Here is a 24,011-nt window from a genome sequence, read left to right as displayed (position 1 = left end):
GTAATCTGGATTGTAGAGCACAGAAATAATACTTCTGGCTGTTATATTAGGTTTGGGGTCACTAGTTCTTTAACTCTGTAGCTGTCTAGTTTGGTTATAAAGAATAGTATCAAAATATAACAACCATATATCATAATCATAATAACGTCCCCCGGCTTGTCTGGCACATAGTACACACTCGCTAAGTGTTGGCTAATGTTTCCATCATAATTATAAAATGATCATTTTGCTGCAGCTGTGGTTCTTTTGGTGTTGTGCATGTCCTAGCTTTGGTGATCTCTCTGATCCTCCTACGCTGAAAGCTTCCCAAAGGCAGAGCCAATGCCTATCAGAGGGCCTGGCCTGCAGTTGGTGTTGAACATGTTTGTAGAATTGACGGATGAAATCGAACTCGTGGTAATAATAAATTATATTACAATGAGGCTCTATGCTAACATCTCCTTTGCAAAAACTATCTTGTATCTGTGCATCACTTATTCCCTTTAAAATTTCTCCCCTCAACTTTTTGGGGTGATGGGAATGGCTTGAGGCATCACCATCTCTGACTTGAATTTTGGCAATAACTTCCAACTGGTCTCCCTAGCTTCACCTTTGCCCCTGTAGGCTATTCCCAAAGTAGCAGCCAGAGTGATCAGGTCACTCCTCTGCTCCCAGATGGCATCATATCTCACAGAGCAAAAGCCACGGACCTTAAAGCAACCTACAAGGCTCTACATCATCCGTACTCAACAGACGCCGATCCTAGCCCATCCTTTCTCACACACTCACTGCAACCACACTCGCTTCCTTGCCATTCACCAAACATCCAGGCACTCCCTGCCCTGCCTGGGATCTTCACATGGACCCCTCCTTCCAGAAAGCCTCTTGGTCCTGAGACCCCAGTGACCGGCTCCCTCACCTCTAGGTTTTTGCTTCCTTTCTACCATCTCAGTGAGCCTTTCCGTAATCAATTTAAAATTACAACCCAACCCCGCTCTCCACACCAATACACGCCCTATTTCCCCCACCTAATTTTTCTCCATAATACTTATCACCAACTAACATGCTCTGGACATTATTTGTCAATTGTTTATCTTCCTCCACTAGGAAGTCAGTTCTGTGAGTAGGGAATTTTAACTGTTTTTTCCCCTGCTGTATTCCCAGGACGTAGAATAGTGCTTAGTACACAAGAGACACTCAATAAGCCCCTGTTGAGTGAATAAATTCTGAATCCTAGTAGTTTCTAACACACATGGTTACTAACACAAACTGAGCCAAGGTTAACGATCCATGTGGGTATTGGTCCCACTGATACTAATGGGGTATTAACAAGTTGGCATAGTTATTCAGCAGGCAGATATAAACACAGACCTGTGGCACAGAGAGTTAGTGTTCCTAAATCTCTGTGTGCTCCCCTACATTCCTGACCTCCCTTGTGGCTGGACTGGGGCCATGGACTGATTTCTGATAAATGGGAATTTGAATGGAGTGGTCTAGGACGCTTAGGAGTGGGTATGTCCTCCCCATCGCTTCCTTTCCCTCACACAGCAAACTCAGAAGCCACATGTGGTGTCTAAAGACAGAGGAACCCTGGATCACTTGTCACCAATAGAGAAGTGCCCGGCCAATTCATATGGCTGTCCATGAGCAGGAAATAAACCTTTGTTGGGTCAAGCCACTGAAATTTCCAGGTGAAGTTGTTTCTGCCTTACTGCAGCACAGCACGGCCTGTCCTGACTAATGTCAGATCTGCAGGCACTCAGTCAATGGGTATTTATTGAGCAAATACTACATACCCTCTGATATCAACAATTGCGGTAAATACTGGAGAATTTGACACAACCCCTGCTTTAAAAGAGCTTACAATTGGGATTCAGGGTCAAGACCAGCATATATAATACAGGAAGAGAGCAAATTACAGGGATATTTAAAATTCTAAAATGATATGGCATAAATTCTCAGGGCAACAGGAATTCAGAGAGAAAGATTTCAGAGGAGACAGACTATAGCCAGGTCAGCTCTTATGGCACAGGCTAAAAATCCAGACAGGTAGCTGGGAAAATTGTCCCTGGAGCTCTAAGCTTCTTGGGCTACTTGTAGAGTGACTGTATTTCCTTATTCTATCTCTTCTTTTTTGGTTAAAAAAAGTATGCATAGTGGAATTCTTTAGATTATTTATAATTTTGGTTGATTTTTATCTTACTTAAGTATCATTTTTATTTTTATTACAAAGTTAATATGTGATTTCAAAAATTCAAACAAGACAGAACAAGGTAAATAAAAAACTGAGTTGTCTCTTCACTGCTAATCACTTGCTCATAGATTTTTTTCCAGATGTATTTCTATACTTGAATACATACACACACATATATATAAATAAATATACATACACATATATAAATATAGTTTTAAAATTTGTTCATAAAACCTTATACTATTCATTTATATTTCAACTTACATTTTTAATTTGATAATATGTTGTAGAAATCTTTTCATATGAGCACACAGCACTATAATTTTTCTTTTTCTTTTAAAATGGCACTTAGGTGCTCAAAAGTTTGTTCACTAAATGGATAATAATATTGCTAACATTTGAATGCTTATTATGCGCCAAGCATTGTGCACAGTTTCTGGCACATGGCATCTTAATCAATTATCATCAGAACAATCTGTGAGGGAGGTTTAATTATCCCCATTCTATTGATGAGGAAATTAAGGAGAGTTCAATGGGCTCGTCCTTACCACACAGCTGGCAAATGCTGGAGGCAGGGCTTAAACCCGGAATATCTGACTCCCTGCTTTTAACCACAACATACCATCCTTGTGAAGCATCAATTTCTATTCACTCTAAAACCAACGTCTTCTAAAGTTAATGAACAGAACAATTATTTCAATGATGCTCAGGTGTTCAGGAGCTGCTTCGTGGATTGAGAAAATGACTTAACAAGGAATTAGAAATTGTTCTTTAATGAAATGAGACTCTGTCTCATTGTTCTTGCCCTAATTTATATCGGGAGCAACATGCTAAGACCCTTGGAAACAGCAGAGTACTGTGTATGAATCCAGAGAAATAGCTCCTGAATTTCCCAGTTAAGCAACAGAAGAAGTTGAGCTGAAGAGAGGCTAGATGCTCCCCAGCTGCCACCACTACCCCACTGTTATGCTGTTACAACTTGGTTTTTCCTCAAATAACATCATGCACAGAAAATATTTACAGAGACACAAGCCGAGGGCTTTAGGAACTTCTACCCCTGGTGCTGACAGCCTGTGATTGAATAAGGGGAGTGTCATTCAGCCACTTGGACGATCATGGAGGATGAAGAGACGAAAGTGAAACACACAAGCAGATCCACAGCTGAGTTTTAGGAACACCGCACTAACCCAAAGGAGAGCTTGCCCACAGCTCCTTGGTATTCATCACATCTTCGATGTCAACAGCCTCAGGAAGAAGCAGAGACAGCCAATGGCCGGCAGGGCTTCCCCAAGTCCTCCAAGCAGGAGTGGGGTGCTCTGCCCTCCCCGCATTTCCTACCAGACCAGTGCCAGGGCTAACACCTCCATCCTCATGGCAGAACAAGGCAGAATTAAGGCTGGGTGACACGGCATGCTGGAGTTACCAACCTGACCTTGCGCAAGCTACCAACGCACTGAGGGAACTTTCAAACGTTGCAATTCCTGACCCCCACTCCAGACCTACTGCCTCAGAATCTTCAGATGGCCGACCCAGGCATCTGCATTTTATCTCCCTAGGGATCTGGATACAGTCAATCCCAGGATTTATACAGTGCTTGGAAACTGCTGCAGTGGAATATATAAGTACTATTTGTGTAGAGTTTTTTCACCACCCTCATTCTCAAAGTAATAATCCTCTAAATAATCTATGATTGGCTAACTCATTCATTCATTCATTTATTCATGTATTTATTTACTCAGTTTTAAGAGTGCCTACATGTCAGTCACTATGTCGAGGATAAAAAGATTTCTCAAGCAGATGTGGTTTTTGTCTTCAAAACCCCCAGCAGGGAGAAAGACTGTCAAACAATCATCACAAATGCTATTGCAGCTTATTTACGAGATGTAGTATGAGAAAATGCCTAGTGGGAATAAAAGAAGAGAAGCAAATTTTAGGACCTCCCTTTTTCATTTTGGGGGATGACGATCAAAGAAAAACAGAAAGGCGATGCCACTTGCCTAAGGTCACACAGTGAGTCTTTGGCATGGGCAGGACCAGATGGAGGGTCTTCCCCCATGTACCGAGTGACAGAATGACCCAAATGGGATGGCTCTCCTCTCTCCACCTTCCCAGTGCCACAAAATGCACTGCCTTTCCCCATTGCCTCTGGCTGATGTGCTTTGTGGGAGAGAAAGATATGCCAAGGCTGTCCCCAGCTGATAGCAAGACAGCTGTGTCCAAGGCAGAGACAACCATCACCATCACCCAAGTTTTCCCACAGTCAGGAAAGGAGGTCTTCTCTGGGCCTGACTCCATGGGGTACCAGAGGAGAAGGCACTTTCCACCTCAGCAACAGAGGCTCACGGGTCTGGGCACAGTCAGGCCACGGGACCATTAGCAGCACGAAGGCAGCCTCCTCTTTGCTCCAGCAGTATCTGTACATGCCTCCATTCAGGCACTTTTCACCCTCCCCTGCAATGCTCTGTTCACAACATTGCCTCACCCAGTTGCCTGTTAGCTCCTCCAGAGCAAAGACTGGTCTCATTTGTCTTTTTTTGGAGCGGTGGGGGAAAGATTAGTCCTGAGCTAATATCTGCCGCCAATCCTCCTCTTTTTGCTGAGGAAGACTGGCCCTGAGCTAACATCTGTGCCCATCTTCCTCTACTTTATATGTGGGACGCCTACCACAGCATGGCTTGCCACATGGTCCTATGTCCGAACCCGGGATCTGGACCGGCGAACCCTGGGCTGCCAAAGCGGAATGTGTAAACTTAATTGCTGTACCACCAGGCTGGCCCCTCATCTGTCTTTTTATTATTACTACTTAGCAGAGGGCCCAGCATATAGCAAGCACTTGTAAAGGCTTCTAGAATGAAGATGAGGGATCCTGTCTTCTTTCTGGTGTGGACTGCCAGGGAGCCCAGAAACACCTTCTCAGATGATTTCACAGCAGGATGTGACTTTTCAATTCACTGACGTGGGGAGGGGTCCACTGTGTGGGCTTTAGTGCCTGGAGTTGCACTGTCTGGGTCTGAATCCCAGCCTTGACACCAGCAGTGGACCTCCTGCAAACTATGGAGACCTTCTGTGCCTTATTTTCTTGTCTGTAAAATGAGGCTGAGGATGATAATAATATTACCCAGGGTTAAATGATAAAAATATGGAAAATAGTGTTTTTGCATGTAGCTAAATACAAACATTAGCCTACTCACTTTGTACTCCTAGCCTCATGCATTCCCCTTAAGCAGTTGCTCAATAAACTAAAGAAAAACTAAGGTGTGAATTAGGACCTTGAGACAGGAACAGGAAGACTTTCTCTTTGCTGACTGAAATCCCTCCAAGGTCATTTTCCCCTTTGTCCATAGGCGGTTCTGCTGAATAGACCTTACAGGTTTCCTTATTTAAGGGCTCCAACTTCCCCTAGCACTATAATTAGCATTTCTCCTACATTTCTTGGGGAACTTTGTGTTCACTGCCCTTCTTCCCTTCTGCAGGCTGCTAGTGCCCTGATAATGCCTGGGGCACCCCTTGTGGTCTCCCACCCTGGCATGCCTCACAAAACAGCAAAAGTTCCACACCCCTAATCTAACAAGCTGCTACAAGGTACCAATGTGCTCAGGAGCCTTTCCTAATCAGATCCTTCTTAACAAAGAAGGATCTTCTTTCCTTCTTTCCTTCCAGATCCTTTCTTTTAAGCAAGGTCTCCTGGAGGCAAGTTATCAAAGTCCCTGAAAATTTACTCCAAAGGGAAGAATCACATGCTATGGGAAAGAAATGCTTTGGAGACAAGAGGAATTTTACTGTCTTCAAATCAGATCCTATGGGCAGTAAGCCACTCTGCCCAGCCCAGCACCCTCTGGCCACCAAGCTTCAGACAAGAGTGAGCGACGTGGTGCTCTAACATCCAGCACTGCAGTGAAGAGACAGTCCACAAACCAGGAGCTTGAATTCTTCAGAGCAGAGATTGCGATGGAACTTCCGTGTTTGAGGGAGGGAACAGACAATATTTAAGGGGGAAAAAGCCTCGGAGCAAACAGTTCTGTTCTTGGGATGCCACTTCTTCTCATATTATAATTGAAAACAAAAATGGAAAAATTGTTCTCTTCTGAAACAAATTTTTCTCTCTATTTGATGAGACATAAGCCAGTCCTCTCTCAGGAGATTTAATAGTGAAACAAGTGGGTCTCAACAAGAAGTCCTTTTAATATTATGGCAGAAGACTAAAGAAGAAATAAGAAAGATGATTTTGATAGGCATTTTTTACTCAGTTTTACATTTTCTAAAAACCTGAACAAGAACTCCTTGGACCAGGAATAGGACTTGAAGAGGCACGCCTCCGGAAGTCCCAGTGACGCTCCTTGTTAACTCAGCTCCGGCATCTGAGAAGAGACCCGGGATTGGTTTCCAATTTCTCAGCTTGTTGATTTGGGCTTTGACTGGCTTTAACATCAGGCAGAAACTGCTAAAGATATACAAAGAAGTATTTTGACTGCAACTCAGACCTTCTGAATCCAAAATCCGATTACTGGTTTCGTTAAGAAATAAGAAGGTGATTGGAGGCATAACTACCTACCTTTTATTGAGCGCACTGTCTAGCCAGGTACTTTCTGTAATCTCTCATCCTCATGAGGAGTAGAGGTAGGCAGGTCCTATCACCTCCATTTGACACTTAAAAAACACTGAGCGTCGGGGACACTGGCTGACCCATATGACTGACAGGTTTCAGGGGCTTGATCAACCAGCCCAGACTCCGAGGTAACAACAAACATCTATCAGTAAAGTGTGCTCTTGTTTTTATTCAAACATATACATTTACACACAAATAGAAAAAGAAGAGTCGGGATGAATATAAAGCCACAATGAATATAAAGCCACAACGTTCTCAGTTGTTATATTTAAGTGGCAGGATTATAGGTGACTTCAGTTTCCTTTTTTTTAACATGTACTTTTCCAGTGTGTCAACAATGAACACGCATTAGGAAAAAAAAAAAACAAAATCCTAGCTCTTTCCTTGGGCAACAAAATCTAAACAAATGGCTTCCTGTCAGAGAGAAGCTGAACCCTTAGAGGTTTGAGGTCCGATTTAGGTAATATTGGACTTGAGGCTTTGCTTTGAAGCAATAATTTTAGGAAAAAGGTACGCTTAGTTTCAGTTTGAAATTTTGGGGTAGGGATTTTTTCCTGAAAAAATGAGTGGTTTGTAGTTATTACAATTTCAGAGTAGTACCCATGAGCCAGGCGCTGTGCTAGGCTTTTAAGGGAGGCCCATTGTGTGTGTGTGTGTGTATGTATGTGTGTGTTTACGGGGTATGGTAAGGTGCAAGATGACAAACAAAAGAGAATACCATGCTTAAAGAGTGCCTGGTTTTGTAGTCTAGATAAAGATGGACATAACCTACTTGAGTTCTGGTCAAAGTATGGGACACTACCTAGTCTAATCCCCTTGTTTTACATATAAGGAAACTGAGGCCCAGAGAGGGGAAGCAACTTGCCTGGAACCACACAGACAATTAGTGGCCAAGCTGGGATCAAAATACTTTGCTCCCTGGTCAGCAGGCCATCAGGTTTGCAACATCAGTCAGCCCTACACTCTAGGTAGAATGCATCTGAGCTCTTTTGTGGAGAACATGGCTCCCACCGAGATCTGAACAGGGACTGTGAGGCTGCCAAGGGCAACGAGAAGGGCCTGAACCTGCAAACGGAAGGATCAACTCTGGACTGGTCATTGCACATCCGAAACCTAAGTCTCCTAATCAGTGAAACGAGATTGATAATATCTCTCATAGGGTTGCTGAGGTGAGGGAGAGTGCCAGCCCAGAGCCAAACACACTAACTCTCAATGAACGTCCTTTCCTTTCTTCACCAGGAACCAGCTTAGCCCCATTGGGACCAAAATATGTTAGACTCTAGAGACTACATCGTGAGAAAAGAAAGAGCCCAGAGGTGTGAGAGTTGGTGATTTTTATCCTGCCTAGTTGCCAAAGCAACATCAGTGGTGCAGGCTCAGGCTCCATCAGGCTTCTCAGCCTCCACACCACTGACATTTGGGACCAGGTAATCCTTTGCTGGGGGGCTGTCCTGTGCACTCTAGGGTGTTTAGCAGCATCCCTGGCCTCTACTCACCAAACACCAGCAACAATACGCCTCCTACTCAGTTTCAAAAAACAAAAACATCTCCAGATATTGCCAGTGTCTCCTGGGGAAGTAAAATGGCCCCCAGTTGAGAACCACTGGGCTACATAAAGGGCAAGCAGACACAGCCAGGGGTCTACCTCACCTGGGAGATGGGACAGGGTGGAAAACCATCTACTTTAAGAGACATAGCTGAAACTAGGAGCCCTCTTGATAAGCAAGTAGGTTTATCAAACACTAGACATAGGGTTTGTTTGTCTGTGTAGGTTGACAAAGATATGTGAATCCTGCTTGAATGTACTCAACTGGTGACAAGAATGCATCACTGCACTTGACTTTTATCGTATTCTCTACTTAATCCGGTTGGGGATCTTCCGCCATAATGTCCTTGCTAGTTTCCCCAGCCGAAGTACCTGCCCCTCCCCACAATGCCCACAGCACTGTTTGCTCCTCTCTTATAGTGCTTATTTTTTGCACAGTGAATTGTACCTCAATGGCCTATACACCAGACCACCCACTGACCCAACCGTCCATTCAGACATTTACTAAGCACATGCCTGTGCCAAGTACTGAGGGCTAAATGTCTGGCTGCCTTCTACTCTGAGCACACCAAACCCCATGCAAAAAACAGTACAGCAGGGGCTCCACAGCTATGGGAAAATTTCAGCCTTGATGAATGTATTTAGTATATTTCAATCAGAAAAATCTAGAAATGAATTATTCTAAGTCAATATACATATGAGTTTTATGTTTTTTGGCCTAGTATTGTCTTTATCTTGAATTTCACACAGAGGATGAGGATCCTATAGTATTTGCAGCACCTGGAGCTTCTCAAGGCCTTAATCCTGCTTTGGTTAAGTGCTGAGCAGGCATGGAGAGAGCCGTGGATTTTTTAAATACAATTTGGAATTTGAGATAGTTTAACAGAAGTGAGTTCCGTGTGAGCACAAAGGAGAAAGGTCAAGTCTGCGGGTGGGTGGTGCCGGAAGCTATGGAAAGTCCTTCTAGAGGACGTGGCGCTGGAGCTGACTGTTGAAAGAGGAGGAGCCTTAGCAGACTGACCTGGGTTAATGGGAAGAAGCAGGAAGGCATGTCACGCTGACAATACTGAGAGTGATGCAGCCTAGGAATCAGTAAGAGGGTGGTAGGAGGTATTAGGAGGTGGGTGTTGGGAGGAAGGACGTTGAGGTAAGAGCAGGGGGCAGAACAGACACCCATGCTGGCAGTACATCTGAGTGTGGACTTGTGTCCCGCAGGCAGTGGTATTTCCCACTACACTTAGCAGTGAGGGTCTTTCACCTACCAGATGTACAATGAACGTCTGTTGAATTAACACAGGAATGACTTTGGTCCTGCAGAATGGTATCTCTGTGTGTCCTTATTCCAGTGACGTGCGTATGTGTGTGTGCGTTTTGGGGGTTACAGGGAATGTAAAGTAGAGGGGTCTGGAGCCTCAACCTGTTCTCTGAACACAGCTGTGCCCCCAGGCTGCAGTTCAGCTCTGCCATATATATCCACTATATATCCTAGTGATTTCATGGCAGCCCCCGTCTTCCCTCCTTAGCTCACCTCTCCTCATTAGGTTAAAGTCTTCTCCCCTTAAATGGACACACTCTCCTTCACCCTGTCATCCTATTCTTACAACTGAAGACCTGAAAACATTCTTCTCAGAAGAAAACAGAGAACACCAGGCTTACACTCCCTCGGCAAGCTCTTCTCTTTACCTTCACTTAATACCAGACCAAAGGTCAGCCCCTCCTCTCTAGAACCGGCTCTTGGTTCCAGGCTCCAGCCTCGCCCTTCCTGAGTCAAGGGGATCTTGGCTCAGTCGAGGACCATATCAGCATCTCCCAGTGCCTCCTCGGCACCCATAAACCATGCTCACTCCATGCTATTACTTTGTAGTTAATTCATGTGTTGCTTTTTAACATTTAAAATATTTTCTTGTCCATTTTCTTTCCCCAAATAGATTGAAGCTGCTCGTGAAAATGATCCAATACCCTTCATCTTTTTAGATTTCTCACAGTTCTATGTGTCCGGTGGGTGCTTAATAATACATTCTCTGGTTTCTGGTCCATTTCTCTAGCTTTATTTCCTATATAAGCTGTTTTATAGTTTCCTGTGATTTTATTATAAGCAACCACCAATCCTCTATAGAAGTACTACACACCTTAGGTAAATACGACCAAACACTTTCCATGGCACTAAAATCAAAGAGTGCTTCTTGCTTTCCTGAACAAAGAGCTACTATAAACGGCTGCAAGTCCCTGGCTTCCTCGGACACTAGCTTCTTGTGTCTTCTGATGGTCATTGAGATCTCTGAGAGGATGACCATGGAGGATTCTGAATGTGAACACAGGGGAATAATTCACAAGAAGTCTTCGAATTCTCAAAGTTCTCTTTCCACAGAAAAGTGCTGTTTTCTCAACTGTGGGATATGAGTTAGCTAGAAAGGTATTTACTTTTGTGAACTACAACTCTGAAAAGTCTAATATTTATTTTGGACATTTAGAACTGCAAAATTCAAGGCGACAACACTAAAACCCTTGATACAGCAGTCTTCATTAGCATAATGTATGAAAATCCATTACTACCACCAGCTAACACAAAATTTCCTAACTGGCCAGACAGAGCAAGAACTGACGACCCAAAAGCCAGAGAACACAGGACTTACCTATTCTTTGACACTGCAAAATCTGCCAAAGCAAAGTCAGCAATTCTAGCAGGGGTATAAATAGGTATATTGATTTTTGGGAGGCAATTTGGTAAGCCTTAAATTGTCCATATCCTTTGACCTTTCCACAACATTTCTGAGATCAGCACACAAAAAATCTTATACACAGGGAAGTAAAACCCTAAAAACATAACGCACTATAGCGTTTATTCCAACTGTATTTGTAAGAGCCAACACACACACACACATATGGAAACCCTACAAATGTCAGACAGTAAGAGGATATCACCAACGGGATTTTATTCAGTTAGTAAGGTGAGAGTTACAAAATAATTCTTTATGACTTAGGAAACTGCTTACAATGCAGTATTAATTGAAAAAACAATATAAAATTGCCATGTAAAAATTCACACTGAAAGACTACTAATTAATATAATAGGGGTGATGGGATTATGAGTGTTTTCCCCATTTTGTTTCACATATTTTACAACAAAATGTATTGCTTTACTAATAATTTTAAGAGGATATATAAGAAGAGTTTGTATGACCATGAAAGTATTTATGTTTAAGTAAAATGTTACGTAGAGAATTAAAAGAATTATCCACTATCTCAGATACATAAAAATAAAGACAAAGAAGGAGGAGAAAACAAGAATGAGAAGAAACAAAATAAATAAAAAGAAATATTTACAAAGTTTATCTTCTTTGAAGAGTTCTGTATAGTTAGAAACTAAAGGTAATTTTTTGTATCCTTCTTTCTGCTGTTCCCTTTTCCAGTATTTTAAATTAATGACAATATTTACTTTAAATAATCAACAATTTTTTAAACAGTAAAGCCTGAAAATCATTTTCTTCAGTTTTGGCAATAAAATATCAATCTGGCAGATGGAGAAGACCTTTAAATAAGAGCTCAGAGAAAATTCTATTTAAATCCATTGAAAAGTTGATACCATCTTCTGCCTTCCTTCTGTGGACTTCGTGTCTACCACTGAAACCAGTTTCGCTTCAAACCTCAGCTGAGATTCCCCACACGCTATCGTGACCTCTGCGAATCCTATCTTCCCCTCTTTGTCTGTCACTGTTAAATTCTCACCAGGCTTCATTTCTCTTTTTGGAACAAAAGACAGACTAATAGGTAAAATGTCCACTTTCAAGTCCAGAATTTCTGTCAAAAGCTGGTGATAAATCCAAGTAAAACCCAGTCCTGGCCAGAGATTAGGGCATATGCCTTAACTCTTCTGTTACTGGTAAAAAGCAAGAAAATGCTCTTTCACAAATATCAGCACTCTCTTTGTCGAATTATTTCTGATGAATTTTTGGAATGGGTGTAGACGGCAGGCGGAACAATGATACTCCCCTTCCCCCCCAAAAATGTTCACATCCTAACCCCCAGAAACTGTGAATATGCTACGTTACGTGGGAAAGGGAAATTAAGGTTGCTGATTCGTTGACTCTAAAATAGCGAGATTGTCCTGGATTATCCAGGTGGGCCCAATGTAATCACAAGGCTCCCTAAAAGTGGACGAGGGGAAGACGAAGTCAGAGTGACGAGACACAGAAGAACTCAACCCACCCTTGCTGGCTTTGCAGACTAAGGAAGGGGGCCATGAGCCAAGGAATATGGGCGGCCTCTAGAATCTGGAAAAAGCAAGGAGATAGGTTTTCCTCTGGAGCTGCCAGAAAAGAATGCAGCCCATGACACCTGGACTGTAGCCCAGGGAGGCCACGTTAGACTTCTGACCTACAGAACTGTAAGATGGTAAATTTGTGATCAATTGTTACAGCAGTAATAGAACACAGAGCATATAAAGATACGGAACGAGACAAGATTGTAAATAACAGGCCAATGAACTTTCAACTAAAGACGCAGAAAGTAGTTTAACTATCTCAAAATTGACCCAATACCAAACTGAATTATTGAGGAAGAACACAAAATCTTCTGCTTTGGATATTTTAAATAGGATGAAGGCAGGAGACTGTCAGTCTTCTGGACCTGATTTTTAAGCAATTTTTACCATTTTTTTATTGCAGTATCTTTTGTTGGTATTTTACATTAGTGTTACATATTCCCCGTTGAAAAATCCAAAAGTTACAGAAAGGTGTAACTTTGAAAGTCCACATCTCTATAACTTTACACTTATTTTCTCCCCTGCTCAGGAACTAGTGAAAACTCCTGTTCATAATTAGATATAAATAACCTCATACAGTTTTCTATAAGCAATATTTTTTAAGCAACTATACCCCTGTCTGATAAGGAAACAATATTTGCTTCAATCTGAAACAGGCTAAAGGCAGCTGGAACATTATCCGATAGCAGTGATTCTCAAAAACAGCCATTTTGCCTCCCAGAAGACATCCAGCAAAGTCTGGAGAAATTTTTGTCCGAGGTTGCTACTGGATTCTGGTGGGTAGACGTCAGAGATGCTGTAAACATCCTATAATGCACAGGACAGATCCCGCAACGTAGAAATATGTAGCCCAAATGTCAATAATGCTGAGACTGAGAAACCCTGGTCTAAGGGGAGGCTGGAGAAACTATATCCTCGTTTAATAAGGAAGAAATACTTATTTCATTCCGAAACAGGCTATAGGGAGGTATAGGGAGGCTACAGGGAGGTAGACGTCAACACAAGGAAGAACTTTTCAATAATCAGGCCATTTGGGATGTATACCTCACAATGTAGAGAGAGTTCTCTGTCATCAGAAGGACTGAAACATTGCCAACTGGTCCCCTGCTGGGATGCTGAAAAAGGGACAGGTGCATGGGTGTGGCTGGACTTTGAGGTTCTATCTTTATCTAAGATACTGATTCCTTTTACAAGCATCAGCAAAAATTCCCTACTTAATACTTGCTAATGTTGAAACTAGGAAAGAGAAAAGATAATACCTACTCTGTTAATATTATTTTCTCTCTACCATCTTAGCTAATGGAATTAAAGCTTAATCTGGACAGTATTGCAAATGTACAACGCTCAAGTGCAAAAGCGTCTGACGCCTCTGATCTTGGGCACTGTAGATACAGGTCTTGCGTAATCGTTTCACAACCTAAGAAAAGAGAGAGGGTCAAAAAAGCAAATACAAAGCACTTCCCTATTGTGGAAACAATTTAATGGAACAGCTATTTATAAGTACAAATACTTAACAGCTGCAAGTAAAACAAAATTAATTGATTCTACTCACATTTTGAAAATGGGAACCCATCTGCATCCAGTTTGCAAACATCCAGATGTTTGGTGCCCTACACAGCTTTAAGGTGACAAATGTTACACATTATCTAAGATCACTGGGCAGTTTGCTGCCATACTGGAAGCCTACTGGGACATTCTACAACCAGTGAAATCACATCTCACTGAACTGGTGGGGCTTTAAGGACTTTACTAAGTCAAAGTTCATTCAAAAGGACAATAAACCCAACAATAACCAGACTGGTGAGGGAACAAAGCCGTAAGTCACATGAGAAAGCTGTTGAAGGAACCAGGGATGTTTACTCTGGGGAAAACCCAGATGGCACATGACAGCCACACTTCTATGGAAAAGGGACACGTCCTATGGGGACCCAGACAGTAGAACTCTGTTAGCACGAGCTTTTCAACAATTACTTTGAACTATCAGAGGAGCAGTTTAAGTGCAGGTCTGGGGACTACCAGCAAGGAAACTGAAGAAGGGATTCCTGCATTGGATGAGGGTGAGAGTGGAATGGACATGCTGGACTATATAACCCTAAACCTGAGGTGTAAGAGTAGACGTCTACAAGGGCCAGCCGGGTAACTTAAATAAATTAAACAGGACCTTTGAAACAGAAAAAGCCACGGTGGGGACCATGGCAAACGGGACCATCTGAAAGGGATTAACACCACTCTACTCTAGTTGATTGCTGCCACAAAGGAAGGAGAGTTCCATGTTACTAGATCTTCATTTTTTTCCCCAAGAAAAGCTGGAAAACCATATTTGTAAGTAAAATCTACTGATTTTTAAAGCACAGCAACTAATTCAACATTTCAAAATATTATATAAATCAAGCAGACTAGATTAGTGTCCTCCAGGAGACACTGTACCCTCCTCTCCCTTGAAGACGCCCCAACCACCTCCAACCCTAAAGGACTGTGATGGTAGATAAAGCAGACGAGAAACCATACAGACCCCAGAACTACTGTCACATTTTGTCTGCAATTTGAATCATCAGACTGACCACTTCACGCTGAAATTCAGACGCACTGACCAATAAATAATTCGGAGTCTGGCGACAGAAGATAAGGCACAGATCAAGTCACTAAGAGCTGAGTCTTCCACTGCACACAATGCAAATGAGGAAGAGCCTCTATTCTCAACAGATGCATCTCCTTCTATGAAGTTGCACCTCAAAACGAGGCAGGAAAGAGGGTTGCTTCACTGTGGCAGTTAATTGTCTTACCCTAGTTGGGGCTGAGGTCACCCCTACCCTAGTTGGTAAACAACTTCGAAGCTCTTCCCCCGCCCTCTCATATTTAGCTAGTGATCAAGTAGGAAAAGTTCAAGAGTTTCATCCGAGAGAGAATGCTTCATTAAGGGAAACAATCCCATTCAACTCTGCTTCCCGGCGCTCTCCAGAAATGCCGCTGCCACTATCGATTTTCCATTACCAACAGAACTTTGCACTCGCAGATACCTGTGCACAACTGCTTCCAGGACAAAGGCAAAGCTCTTAACTATTTTTTGTATTTTTTCCAATTCCCAGCTTCAAATATTCTATTCTGAATTTTACCTGATCACATTAACTTTTAAAAGTAAGCTGGCTATTAATTCCACTGCATTCTATGCTGGTGCGTTATATTGGTAACTCTTAGTTAAGGCTTCCTAATACTCTGAACAGAGCAAAATATTCTTTATGTCTAATAAATCATATTTGTTGAAAAGAATGAAATAAATAAAGATGCTGAAATTTAATATAAAAATTTGGAAAATGAAGCACAGGGAATTCAAAGTAAGACAATATTAGCAAATAATAACAGTAATAAAATCTTAAATTACCCTTAAGAGTGTATCCACCAGCCTATTTGTTTTTATAAGACAAGTGGGTCAGATGTAGCAATGTCATTGTCATTATGCAGGTGGCAAATCTGAGAGAGAAACATGAAGTAACTTCCCACTCTACCTTCAAAAATAGCTTCTGCCCACCTACTGCTGTGCCATCCACTAGATCATCAGCAACAAGCCTGGAGCTGGTTTCCTGACCGCGCCTCTTCTCCCCCTGAAATCCATTCTCCACTTAATACCCAGAGCAACCTCTGAAAACGTGTACATCTATCACGTCCCGCCTCTGCTCTTCGCTACCCTCCGCACTGAGAGTCCAGACTGCTTACCTCAGCCTCAGATGCTCCGCGTGACCTGGCCCCTGCCCCTCAACCTCACCCCTCGGTTCTCCTCCTCCCTCACCTCACTCCAGCCACACCGCCTTCCAATTGTGTCTGGAACACACTGAGCCTGTTCCCAGCACTGCGTGCTTATGGTTCCCTCCGCTGAAAGTGTCTGCTCAACTCAAGGGCATCTCTCAGAGAAGTCTCTGCTCAAAACCCAATCCAAGAAGCTGGGTCCCTCCCACCAGTCCATCTCTCTCTTTCTCTCTTCCTCTCTCTCTCTCCACAGACAGACACACACACACACACACACACACAATACTCCATACTCTACCACAGCACTTTTTCCTTTTCTTCAAAACATCTAGTACTGTCTAAATTTACCTTGCTCATCCCTCGATTCTAGAACGTGAACTCCAGGAGGGCAGAGACCGTATCTGTCTTTTCACTGCTCTATGCTCAGCGCCTGGCACACAGTAGGTGCTCAATAAATATTTCTTGAAGCCAATGGAGGAATGAACAAAGCTTGTACTAGGAATCAACGAGCTCACTTAATTCAATCAAGTATCTACTCTTATCATAGACTTTTTCTTTCTCCTCAACTGCTAAGATTATGCTTTTAATAAACTACAAGCCTATAGACATTAGACTGTTTCTATTAGTGTGTTATGAGTCATACCTGTAAAATGGAGTAAAGTGACAGTGAGGGCACAGAACACGTGCCTGGCTTCATAGAGAAAGGCAGTAAGAACCCACTGACATCCCTTCAAACGACAAAGCTTCCTCAGAATTCTGGAACAATATGATTTTAGAGCTAAGTGTTCCCCTTCAATTTCTCTTCACCCAATACTTCAATGCTTCATTTTTATGGAAATTTCTCAACTTCAGGTCAGTCAGGCCAATTCTCATGGGTCTTGGAAAAAAAACCAGGCCTAAGAGGAACCAAGGTATAAATATCCTAATGATCACCTTCCTTTCCAGGAAATATCCATTTTCTGAGGTGTCAGGGAAAGGAATACAGATTGTTAAATTCCAGTTGACATCCCCAGGGGTCCCACTCCAGCTGCTCAGGTACCTAGTTAGCACTTTCCTTAAGGCTCTATGCTGAGAGAGCCTCAAGGAGGATGGTAAGTTGTTACCGTCTGCAAACCCAGCTGGGTGAGGGGATGCATAATCCTCAAGACACTAAAGTGCAAAAGGCACAGACATCCCACGGAGAGGAACTGAGGAACCAGCTGCTCAGAGTTCTGCTTGCAGGAAACGCCTCAGGGTGCCGGGCAAGCCCTTTCACACCTCAGAAGGGATTTCTCAACTGTACGATGAGTAGCTGAACCACATTACTATCTCTCCCCACTCTGCTACTCCTTCTCTCTCAGTAGCTCTACAGACGGTGACAGCCTTGGTGATACTCTATGGTGACAGACTGTGGTGTCAGCCTGGAGCACGAAAGGCTCAGTTCAATGAAGAGCCGTGCCACACCGTCCACACCAGCAAGTCCTGCACAAAAGTCTGGGGGAGGCAGAGAAGCCTCAGTGCCCACAGGCAACACTCGAGTGGAAGCCCGCAGGCTGGAAAACTCCAAGTCGGCGGGCTCTCTCACCAGCTTCTGTAGGGTCATCAGAATTCCCTCTGTGAGGAAAGCTTCCTCCCAGGGCTGGCAGCTCACCAGTCCCTCGTGGTGGCCAGAAGGCCATCTCCTTATGGACCAGGCTAATACTCAAGGCTCTGATCCCTGAGTTCCACGTTAGCCCAAGATTGGTCCTGAGCCTTTTGAGACTGTCAACACTGTAAGCAATACATTTTCCAGCTCCTACTCACACACCAGTCTCCCAGCTCAGCATTTTCATTGGGGTCAAAGGTAACTTGTGCAAGACTGACTGGTTAACACAAATCCCTCCCCAACCTGAACCCCCGTGTCCCTCAAAGGAGGCAAGCTCCTCTTTATGCGCAGCACACACCTCTCCTCCTCCCTGCTCATCACCTCTGCAGCAACCCCAAGAACCACAGGCTTGAATGAAAGCCTAAACTTTTTGTTTTTGGAGATAGAAAATTCTACTAGAAGCTCCAGGGGATGATGGGGAAGAGAATGTTCTCTGCTTTCTGGTTTTGTTTGACCTTTGAAAAACAAGCCTCCTTGCTGACTCAGAGAAGAGCAGCCCTGATCTTATCTGGACGCCAGCGGGCAGCTCTGGGAGGTGTGGAGGGAGAGAGCTGAGCGGAGGCGGTATTGCTTTGCTTTTAAAATTCTGGTCCTACAACAGCTACTCAAAACTGGGCTCCAGAAGAAGCCAAACTCCCCCAATGGGAGCTGTCTGTTTGTTTGGTCCCCGCGGGAGAGCCACAGAGAAGAAAACTCCCTGTGTTCCCGGTTGCTCTGGCCTGATTCTCCCTCTCTGCACCGAATTCTTAGGGCTGCTTCCTCGGGAAGAGGTTTGGGAGAACGAGGGTCGAGTTCCACCACGCTCCTCGCAAAAATCCCAGCGCGGTTCCCAGGGCGGCGGGGACGCAGAGCCCAGGACCCGCCCGGAGGGCAGGCGAGGGTCCAGCTACCTCATCTCCCAGCCCGTCGCGCTCCCGGGTCCCCGCGCCTCCCCTCGGGCTCCCGCCTCGCCCCGGGGTCCCTCCTCACCCGGCGCTGGCTGAGCAGCTCGCAGGACCCGGGGTCCCTGGGCGCGTCCCGCGGCGCACCGACGCGGCAGGGGCGCTGGCCCGGCTGCTGCTCGCTCCGGCGCGCGGGCCTTTGGCCGCCGCAGTCCCCGTGGCCGCGGGCGGCGGGCGGTGGGCTGGCGCGGCCTTTGCCTTCCGTCCGCCCCGCGCGGTCTTACTGCCCCGACCCTCTCCTCCCTGTGCTGGGGGAGGAGTGACCGAGGGACCGGGGAGGAGCGTGTGGCCACCAGCCTCCCACAAGCAGAGGCAGCTTGGGACGCGAGCGTGCTCAGCGCACCCAACACTCTCCCCAGCCCGGGGTTCCGCAACCTGGACCGGCGAGTTAACTTAACCTGCCCCGAGGTGGATCCAGACAGCGCCTGGGGTGGGTGTTCTACCCCGCAGTGCCTGTTCTCAGACTCGGTTCTGATCGGATCTGTTCTCTGCTTAATTCGCCCCCCATCCAGCCAGTTTTGCTTGTTTCACTAAATGCCGAGTTGCTCTGCTTCCATCTGTAAGCTGAAATGCCCAGCGCATTCTGCATTTTGGTACATTGTACAGTGGATGCCAACTCAGAAATTATGTGGACTACGCTCCGGATTAGAAAGCCTGCCACTGTGTTAGTTTCATTTCTCCGTGGAAATATAACGAAAAGTAGTCAGGCAGAGTATTTATGACTTCTGGGAAATGGTGTAAGAAGGGGTCATCTCGTATAGCTCAGTTTATCCCAGTTATTTGGGGTTTAACTGACATTCGCTCCTTCATTTCCCGATGCTTTCTCTTCAATCCACTTTCTAACAAAAACATACTCATTTAAAGCTTCAGTTAGAGACTCAGGGAAAATAGTCTGAAATGTATATGTGGTGGTTTTAAAGTTTGCATTTTTTAATTGAGTTCATAATGGTTTACATCATTGTGAAATTTCAGTTGTACATTATTTCTTGTCTGTCACCCCGAAAGTGCTCCCCTTCACCCCCTGTGCCCACCCCCACCCCCCACTTCCCCTGGTAACCACTGAACTGTTTTCTTTGTCCATGTGTTTGTTCATATTCCACACATGAGTGAAATCATGTAGTATTGGTCTTTCTCAGTCTGGGTTATTTCGCTCAGCATAAGTCCCTCCAGGTCCTTCCATGTTGTTGCAAATGGGATGATTTTGTATTTTTTTGTGGCTGAGTAGTATTCCATCGTATATATACCACATCTTTATCCAGTCATCAGTAGATGGGCAGTTGGATTGCTCCCAGGTCTCGGCTATTGTGAATAGTGCTGCAATGAACATAGGGGTGCACATGTTACTTTGGATTGTTGATTTCAAGTTGTTTGGGTAGATACCCGGTAGTGGGATAACTGGGTCACATGGTGGTTCTATTTTAAGTTTTTTAAGGAATCTCCATACTGTTTTCCATAGTGGCTGCACCAGTTTGCATTCTCACCAGCAGTGTATGAGGGTTCCCTTTTCTCCACAACCTCTCCAACATTTGCTATTTTTAGTCTTAGTGATTATAGCCAGTTTAACAGGTGTAAGGTGGTATCTTAGGGTAGTTTTGATTTGTGTTTCCCTGATGATTAGTGATGTTGAACATCTTTTCATGTGTTTATTGGCCATCTGTATATCTTCTTTGGGAAAATGTCTGTTCATATCCTCTGCCCATTTTTTGATCGGGCTGTTTGGTTTTTTGTTGTTCAGTTGTACAAGTTCCTTATATATTACTGAGATTAACCCCTTGTCAGATATATGGTTTGCAAATATTTTCTCCCAGGTGGTGGGTTGTCTTTTTTTTTTTTGATCCCAGTTTCTTTTGCCTTGCAGAATCTCTTTAGTCGATAAAGTCCCACTTGTTTATGTTTTCTTTTGTTTCCCTTGTCTGAGAAGACATCATATTCGAAAAGATCCTTTTAAGTTTGCTGTCAAGGAATGTACTACCTATATTATCTTCCAGGAGTTTTATGGTTTCAGGACTTATCTTCAAGTCTTTGATCCATTTTGAGTTTATTTTTGTGTTTGGTGTGAGATAATGGTCTACTTTCATTCTCTTGCATGTGACTGTCCAGATTTCCCAACACCATTTTTTGAAGAGACTATCTTTTCTCCATTGTATGTTCTTAGTACCTTTGTCGAAGATTAGCTGCCCATAGATGTGAGGTTTTATTTCTAGGCTTTCAGTTCTGTTCCATTGATCTGTGTGTCTGTATTTGTACCAGTACCATGCTATTTTGATCACTGAGGCTTTGTAATACATCTTGAAGTCAGGGATTGTGATGCCTCCAGCTTTGTTCTTTTTTCTCAGGATTGCTTTAGCAATTCAGGGTCTTTGGTTGCCCCACATGAATTTTAGGATTCTTTGTTCTATTTCCATGAAGAATGTCATTGGGATTCTGATTGGGATTGCATTGAATCTGTAGATTGCTTTGGGTAGTATGGACATTTTGACTATGTTTATCTTCCAATTCATGTGCATGGAATCTCACAGCATGGCTTGCCAAGTGGTGCTATGTCCACACCTGGGATCCAAACCGGCGAACCCCAGGCCCCCGAAGCGGAAGGTGTGCACTTAACCGCTGTGCCACCGGGCTGGGCCCACCTCTTTCATTTCTAAATTTATTTATCTGAGCTTTCTCTCTGTTTTTCTTTGTAAGTCTGGCTAGGGGGTTGTCAATTTTGTTTATCTTCTCAAAGAATCAGCTCTTTCTTTCATTGATCCTTTCTACTGCCTCTTTTGTTTCAACAGCATTTATTTCTGCTCTGATTTTTATTATTTCTCTCCTTCTGCTGACTTTGGGCTTTGTTTGTTCTTCTTTTTCTGATTCAGTTAGGTGTAGTTTGAGATTGCTTATTTGGGATTTTTCTTGTTTATCAAGGTGGGCCTGTATTGCTATGAATTTCCCTCTTAATACAGCTTTGGCTGCATCCCATATGAGTTGGTATGGTATATCATTTTCATTTGTCTCCAGATATTTTTTGATTTTTCCTTTAATTTCTTCAAAGATCCTCTGCTTGTTCAACAGCATGTTGTTTAGTCTCCACATCTTTGTCCCTTTCTCAGCTTTTTTGTTGTAATTAATTTCTAGCTTCATAGCATTGTGATTGGAAATGATGCTTGTTATTATTTAGATGTTCTTAAATTTATTGAGGCTTGCCTTGTTTCCCAACATATGGTCTATCCTTGAGAATGTTCCATGCACTTGAGAAGAATGTGTATCCTGCTGTTTTTGGATGGAGTGTTCTATATATGTCTATTAAGTCCAACTAGTCTAGCTTTTCATTTAATTCCACGGTTTCCTTGTTGATTTTCTGTCTGGATGAGATATCCATTGATGTGGGTGGAGAGCTGAGGTCCCCTACTGTTATTGTGTTATTATTAATATCTTCTTTTAGGTTTGTTAATAGTTGCTTTATGTACTTTGGTGCTCCTGTGTTGGGTACGTAGATATTTATAAGTGTTATGTCTTCTTGGTGGAATGTCCCTTTAATCATTATATACTGCCCCTGTTTGTCTCTCTTTACCTGTTTTCTCTTGAAGTCTACTTTATCTGATATAAGTATTGCGACATCTACTTTCTTTTGTTTGCCATTAGCTTGGAGTATCATCTTCCATCCCTTCACTCTGAGCCTGTGTTTGTCTTGGAGCTGAGATGTGTGTCCTAGAGGCAGCATATTGTTGGGTCTTGTTCTTTAATCCATCTTGCCTCTCTGTGTCTTTTTTTTAGAAATTTTTTTTTTTTAAAGATTTTTATTTTTTCCTTTTTCTCCCCAAAGCCCCCCGGTACATAGTTGTGTATTCTCCGTTGTGGGTTCCTCTAGTTGTGGCATGTGGGACGCTGCCTCAACGTGGTCTGACGAGCAGTGCCATGTCCACGCCCAGGATTCGAACCGACGAAACACTGGGCCGCCTGCAGCGGAGCGCGTGAACTTAACCACTCGGCCACGGGGCCAGCCCCCTCTCTGTGTCTTTTTATTGGAGAATTCAATCCATTTACCTTTAGGGTGATTATCAATATATGAGGGCTTAATGCTGCCATTTTATCACTCATTTTCTGGTTCTCCTGTATGTTCTTTGTTTTTCATCCCGTGTGTTTCAGTCTACCAATTGAGTTATGTAGTTTCTTATATTGTATTTCTTTGTTTTCTCCTTATTTATTATTTGTGTCTCTGTTCTGCTTTTTTGTTAGTGGTTACCATGAGGTTTGTATTCAAAATCTCGTAGAGAAGATAATCTGTTTTCTGATGGCCTCTTATTTTCTTAAACTAATTCAGTCCCTTTCCTCTTCCCCTCCTAAGTTGTTTTTCTCACATCTTATTCTGCCTTGTATTGTGAGTTTATGATTAAATGACAGATTATCTTTGTTTTTGGTATTTTCCTTCCCTTTATCTTTAATGCTATTCTTGAGTATTAAAAGTTTGTATTTTTAAAATAGTGATTTTGTTTTTTGGTAAGGTGACAACTGTAGATATTAAGAATAAATTTTAATGTATTAACATTTTCTATATATCAAAATACATATAAATATATGTAAAATAAATTTTATTTTTATTCTCAGGACTCTGCAGTCAGAAGGCATGGATTACAGCTCATTTCCCCCACTTATTAGTCGTGTGACCTTGGGCAAGTTCTTTATCCTTTCTGCTTCTCAGTTTCCTCCTAGGCGGCATGGAGATAAAGTACATCAGTCAGAGGTCCCCTTGTGAGAATGAAATATAAAACCATATGAAATGCTTAGGACAAGGGAGCCTGGCACGTGGAAAGCATTCACACTGTTATCTGATATGAATATCTCTAAAGAAGCAGTGACTTATTTAAACCAATAATAGATGAAAGTTTAAATAAAACTCTATCAATCCAACGACATTTTCCTGTAGCTCCTGCGCTACCCTCCTATGACACAAATTGCTCCAGAATATTAATCTAGTAGAGTACATTATGCCCTACCCAATATGTCTCTAAGGACCTCCTCCATTTGACCTTAAGACTGGATGAAGAAGCAGGGGACTCTGCATCACACCTAAAAGTGTGGTGGGCTTTGAAAGCAGGTCTTTAAAGGCATATATGAAATATTTTATTCCTTTCTCTCA

At 43.2% G+C, this 24,011-nt stretch overlaps 1 protein-coding gene across 10 annotated transcripts in view; it reads right to left on the bottom strand.

The window, feature by feature from the left end:
• PLA2G7 (phospholipase A2 group VII) overlaps positions 1-19,491 on the bottom strand; it is a 36,118-nt gene extending 16,627 nt beyond the window's left edge. The window contains exon 1 of one of the 10 annotated variants that reach the window (XM_070514816.1): positions 19,291-19,491. The gene's annotated coding sequence lies outside the window, so the exon portion shown is untranslated. Of the gene's footprint in view, positions 1-14,138; positions 14,304-16,089; positions 16,214-16,370; positions 16,517-18,920 lie in introns of those variants that run through there. The other 9 variants (XM_044776810.2, XM_014837511.3, XM_044776809.2 and 6 more) reach the window with 9 other exon arrangements.
• Positions 19,492-24,011: the final 4,520 nt, after the last annotated feature.

The sequence above is a fragment of the Equus asinus genome, chromosome 8 (assembly GCF_041296235.1).
Source record: "Equus asinus isolate D_3611 breed Donkey chromosome 8, EquAss-T2T_v2, whole genome shotgun sequence".
NCBI lineage: Eukaryota > Metazoa > Chordata > Mammalia > Perissodactyla > Equidae > Equus > Equus asinus.
Note: the sequence above shows the minus strand (reverse complement) of the source record. Positions and strands in the feature narration are given on the sequence as shown.